The sequence below is a fragment of the Python bivittatus genome, unplaced genomic scaffold, assembly GCF_059951505.1.
Source record: "Python bivittatus isolate LINGU-HERP-01145 unplaced genomic scaffold, Pbiv_v1 ctg000840_np1212, whole genome shotgun sequence".
NCBI lineage: Eukaryota > Metazoa > Chordata > Lepidosauria > Squamata > Pythonidae > Python > Python bivittatus.
In genome coordinates this window covers 37,793,275-37,799,274 of record NW_028277113.1, presented here as the reverse complement: position 1 = coordinate 37,799,274, position 6,000 = coordinate 37,793,275, and the positions used below count along the sequence as shown (strand labels likewise).

Sequence of the window (6,000 nt, the reverse complement as noted above, 5' to 3'; positions counted from 1 at the left end):
TGTACTGGACTCCTAGATCCCTTAAACGGTGTCCTGCGCAACTTCCTTTCTCCAGGCTGCAGACTTAGGGACTGATTTTCAGAGGAAGCCTCAGTAAACTGCTGTCAATCCGCCCAGCATCATACAATCTTACTGAAGTGGTTGGGGTCTTTTGTATGTGTGTGCCGACCGTTTTAAATAAATAAATAAATAAATAAATAAATAAATAAATAAATAAATAAATAAATAAATAAATAAATAAATAAAAAAATCGGCACGTTCATTGAACATGCCTCTTTCCGCTTAACAAAGGGAAAGGCGTGGAACCCTGGCACAGTATTTCTGCCCGTCTTAAAACGGCTCAGGCCTAGGGAGGAAGGGAACATGCGACGCGGGGCTCCACAGTTGCGCGGGTAGTTGAGAGCCCTCGTGAACTCGGCGCCCTCGGAAGCCGGCCGGAGCGTCCCAAACAGCAGCCTGCAGAGCGGGCGGGGGAGCCCATCGCCACTTCGGGGAAGGAAAGGGCCGCGGCTGCATCGCTCGCGGGTAGGTTGGGAAGTTCGTGAGGCGGGGCTGAGGCAGCCGCGCGCCGAAGCAGGCAGGCTGGGGAGTCCCACCCCGTCCCACTTCGACGCGCGAGGCCAGCGCTCCGCAAGGTAAGCCTTCTGCTCGGGGCTGGAGAACAGCCGCCGCTCTCTCCCTGCGAAGTGAACGCAGGGCGCCTTCTGGGGCGGGCGAGTGAGAACTGGGACTGGTCGCTGGTCCCGTTCCTGCTAAAGTGCTCCTAGGACGAGGTAAACTGGTGGCTGCTTGGGCTTGGCCAACACTGGTTGCCAAGAGCCCGGCAGGTCGGGGAACGGGGTTCTTGGAAGGACGCGGGGACGGCTGCTCAAGATTGGGCGGTGGGCATTTTCTGCGCTCCTGGCAATGTGGGATGTCTTTCTGACAGACTCTTTCGCTTCGCCCTTCTCTGGCATGGTAATGCCCGTTTCTCTACTCTTGGCACTTCTTTTTTCTTCTTCTTCTTTTTCTGGTGCCTTTAAGTCAGTGTTGATTTCTCGTGGCTGCCTGGACAAGTCCCTGCAGTTTTCTTGGCAAGGTTTTTCAGAAGCGGTTTGCCCTTGCCTGCTTCCTAGGGTTGAGAGAGAGTTTGTGGCCCAAGGTCACCCAGCTGGCTTCGTGCCTAAGGCAGGGCTAGAACTCCGGGTCTCCTGGTGCTTTAACCACTGCGCCAAACTGGCTCTCACTCTGTCCCGCGCTAATTCTATCTTTTTGAATGTTAGGTTGCTACCTTCCCTCCCTCGATTTTGCACCTTGCGTGTTGGACCCGCAGCTCGACCAGTTCTCCGCCTTTTCGGCCAGCTGCCTTTGAGAAGGTCCCAGGGACTAATTCGAGAGCGGTGAAGATCCTGGGCTGGCAATTCCGGCTGCAGATTGCGTGCGACCCTTAACTTCTGAGCCCCACCTTTCCCCCGTCTGTCATCTGACAGTAATAATAACTTTGAACGACTTTATAGGATTACCCGAGTTGCCTAAGTCTGTAAAGTGTTTTGAATGCTGAAAGCCCGCTAAATAAGTTCACTGTGAAAGTTTGAATTTAAGATATGCTGGGTTCATTGTTATTGACCAAACTTTCCCTCAAGTGCCTTGAAACAGTATTGCTCTTTCCCTACTCTGCTGCTGAAAAAGCTTTCCACATGCATTGCCGCTGTTTCCAAGTCAACACTATTCTTTATTATATTATTTGATTTTCTTTTCATGGTATTACCTCCCCCCCCCCCCCGCCCCTGTAGTACAGAGTCCATGCTTGCATCGTTTAAGGAGTTTTAAACTTCCTTCATAATTGTAAAAAAGTTTTTGTAGCCAAATGAGCCTCTTTAATACTGCTTTAAAGCAAACAAAAACTTGGTTGAAACAAGAAATCTTTGGTGGCTTTTAGTGCATCTACTGTATAGTGGGTGTTTTCTAAGAACTACATATTTGTGTTTTCCTACTGAAGTCTATGCTTAACACCAATTATTTTATTATGAGAATGTAATGATTACACTGTTCCCAGAAATCCATAAAGGCAAGCTTTCTTTAAATTTAAAAACTTCAGTCTGGCATATAAAAATCTTGGGGAGTTAAGCAATGTTTAGAACGGCCTCCCCTAAATTAGAACTTTCCCATCATATCAGCAGTGAACTGGAGGTCATTGAGGGGGAAATTGAAGGGCACCCACTTGGAGGTGTCTGAGCTAAAAGAAGTACTCCTTGTGGAATTACCACTTTGTCTGTTTTCCAGATAGGTTTTTGTGCAACAAACTGAAATGGCTTCAAAGCAAAATATGATTGACTCTAGATAGTCATAAAAGCAATGCCTTTGGTACATTGTAAAGGCTGCTTACCGTGCATAGATAGAAACTGGGGAAACCCTGCTTTACGGGGTTTCAAATATTCAAATATTTATATTCTGTGTAAAACGAATCTCTTTTTGGACATACTGTATGCCAGTTGCTTGACACAGGTCTTAATTTTAGTTTCTTTTAGTTACCCTCATACCTGTGTAAGTAATCCCTGTTGATCTTGATGGAACTCATTTATAAATAGTCTGTTGTACTTCAAAGTTGCCTGAAAACTACTTTTCAGAGAGATACTTTATTAGTCTGTTGCAACAGAAATGTGAGTCTCACAAAACCTTGATGATTTGAGAAAATTATTATTGTATACATTTTAATAAATATAATAAAATAGTCTTTCTCTCTTATTAATATCTCCTTTGTTTCTTGCCATTTTCTTTCTCTGCCATACACTGTTGGCTACAGAGGTCTGGACTTATTTCCTGCCCGGGCATTTTGAAATTATCCTAAGGATTTGTGTGGTATTTTAGGACCACAGATTGCCCATCTCGGATTATAAACCGAGAGAGATTCAGTGCAAACCTGTTCAGTATATCTAATAGAAAGTCTAGCAGAGTCTCTTTCAGGCATCGAAGACTTCTACCCTGGTGAATTACAACCATTTCTGTGCTGATTTAAAGCCTATCTTCATTCATGTTATATCATCACAGGATGGCATTCTAAATTAGTAACGTGAAATGCTCCTTTTTCTCTCAGCAAGGTCAGTGTTTTGATCCCTACTTGCACCACTTCTGACTTTTAGTCTTTGAGAACAAAAATCCAAAAGGGGATTTTTTTATGAGTTCAGCTGAGTATATGAAGATTCTCCCTTCAAAGGCAGGTGTGGGTAGAGAAGACAAGGACATTGGAGATGAAACTAGAAACTGAACAAGTTCCACTTCCTCTCATGCTTTGTTTGAACACGTCAGAGAAAAACTTTTGAAAAGAGCTCATATTCAGAGAGTGTAAGTTAGGACTATAGCTTAAATCCAATAAAGTCATATGACAAAGGGAACAATTATAGGTATATTAAATTCTACTGATGTCCCTTGCAGTTGGAAACATCTACAAAAGCATATTATGAGCATGTTGTAAGTTATGGGGTATGTTTCTAGTTCCAAAGTGAAAGTAGTTGGTATTCACTCATGAAAATAATAATAGAAAAGGTAATTTGTGAGATTCAGTTCTGAATGCAAACTAGAATTTCTGCTTCCTAATTCCACTTGTTTAGGAGTGGATGGATTGGTTGACAGGATTGAAAAACATGTGGTAACATCCTAAATCTCCTTGCAGTGGGATGGCTGCCTTCTGAAGCAAATTGGAAGGGAACAAGTCATTCATGCAATGTTGGCTTCAACCTAGAAAAGAGGAAAAAGAACTGTAAACAAGCCCTTTCTCCCCTGGTCTTATCAAACCTCCCTTATTTTCCTTATCTGAATTCTCTGGCCCAGCCACCACCGTCCAAAAAATTGCAAGGGTGAAAAGAACTTAACATTATGAAATATTAGATTAGAGGAACAAAGAGAAATAAAACAGTGGCAAAACGTGTTCCAAATGCTTCAGTAAGGAAAAATTCTAGAAAAGTCTGTCAATTTTTTCAGATTGCATTTTTTGTTATCAAATTTTTCCTTCTTAATAGATATGTCTAAAAGGTCTTCAACCAGCTTTCCCACAATTTTAAAATAAGAGAGCCAGTTTGGTGTAGAGGTCAAGGCACCAGGCTAGAGACTGTGAGACCATGAACTCTAGTCCTGCCTTAGGCACAAAGCCAATTGAGTGACTTGAGCTACTCACTCTTTCTCTCAGCCCTAGAAGCAGGTAATGGCAAACCAATTCCAAAATCTTGCCAAGAAAACTGCAGCGACTTGTCCAGGCAGTTGCCAGGAGTGGAGACTGACTTGAAGGGACCAAAAACAAAAACAAATGATGTGGCAATTCTGAGTGTGACAGGTTGAGGGAGTCCGTAGGGATCTATAACAATTTGAAATTATTAAATAAGTTACAGTGGAACCTCGGGTTACAAACTTAATTCGTTCCATGACTCTGGTCGCACCCCGAATTGGTCGCAACCCGAAGCAAATTTCCCCATAAGGTTCAATGTAATTACTGTTAATCCATTCTGGCGTGGAGGACAGGGAGGTGGCTATTGCTTGGAGGGAGAGTCCCCCTCCCTACGACCACATGTCAGGGGCGGAAAAATGGCCGCGGACCGTGTCACGGGAGGGAAAATGACCGTGTATCCTGTTCGTACCCCGAGGCGGAGTTCGCAAACCGAGGTAAATTTTTGCGGCCAGAGCTGGTCATAACCCGAAAAGTTCGTTAACAGAGGCGTTCGTAACCCGAGGTACCACTGTACTTTAAAAATCAATTAATGGCACTGTTAAAAAGTTGTTAGTGACTAACAGTTCTGTATTTTATTTCTAAGATTGCTTGTGAATAATTATGTATTTAGCCAATATTCAAATATGTATATTTTTTACTTTTGTTATTGGCTGAATACATCTAAAATGTAAGAGAGCTTATTCTGGATATCCCTCTAAAAAAATAATGAATGGAGTAGTTAGCAGGTTTGTTTTTGTTTCCTGCAGAATCAGAGAAGGGGTCCTTAACCTTTTCATTATGAAAATTTTGCAGATGTGTTCTTTCCCCCATGTTTCTTTCCACATCTTTCAGCAAGCAGCAGCTCGAGTAAATAAAAATAGGAATGGGGAGAGATAAGAAGTGATTTCCCACATAACAGTAAATTTGACCCTAAGTCAAAGAGATCAACAGATGCAAAATCAGAGGCTAGAGGAGACCTCTCCATTGTTTTACAGTATTCAAACCCACAGTATTGGGACCAAACCCAGCTAAAATTTAAAAGGCATGACATGAGTCTAGGCTATTCAGTTCTGATATACAAATAGGGGGGGAAAACCTTTGAGATTTAGGATTTCTGGAGATTCAGAAGTACATTTAAGTATATCAAGACTAAACTTTTTTGATAGTGAAAGATGGAAAAAGCATAACCCAGAAGTAAATAATGTGGCTCAGTCACACCAGTGGTCTATTAGTGACCACTAGGATCTTTTACAGCATCTGTATTAAGAATGTTTTGTTGCTCTACGTTGTACCCATAAGCATTCTTAGAACCCCATGTTCTGTTTGGAAGACCACCCAGATGCTCAGAAAAAAACAAAAAACAAATATAAGCTTACGTAGTAGACAGCATCCTAGACAGATTGACTGACAGGGAGCAACAGCACTACTTTATTTCCTACTATAATGGCTTATTTTAGCCAAAGGATGACAATGTGCTTGTGAGCATCATGACATATATGAGAGTCTCCTGCCCATGGCATTTAAAGAACTCAAACAAAATTTTAATTTTGGGGGGGTGGCGGGGGATAAAAATGTATGTGTAGTTATGAGCACTTCCCATTTGAGCTCCACTAGTTACCAACCACAATTCAAGATGTTGGTTATCACCAAAAGCTTAGCTTAGGACCTGGCTACTATAGGACCATATTTCTCCTGTTGTTCTTACCTGATAAATAAGGTCTTGATTAATTGGTGTGCTCTGGGGCCCAGATGTAAAGCAATGACATCATGTGGGATATAGGATCCGTTCATTCCCAGTAGTTGTGCCTGCTCTGTAGAATAGC

At 42.5% G+C, this 6,000-nt stretch overlaps 1 protein-coding gene across 1 annotated transcript in view; it reads left to right on the top strand.

Moving 5' to 3' along the window:
• The first annotated feature begins 485 nt into the window (after nucleotides 1–485).
• The window catches only part of CHST9 (carbohydrate sulfotransferase 9), a 74,148-nt gene continuing 68,633 nt past the window's right edge, over nucleotides 486–6,000 (top strand). Inside the window, exon 1 of the mRNA XM_007422487.4 lies at nucleotides 486–635. The gene's annotated coding sequence lies outside the window, so the exon portion shown is untranslated. The remainder of the gene's footprint in view (nucleotides 636–6,000) is intronic.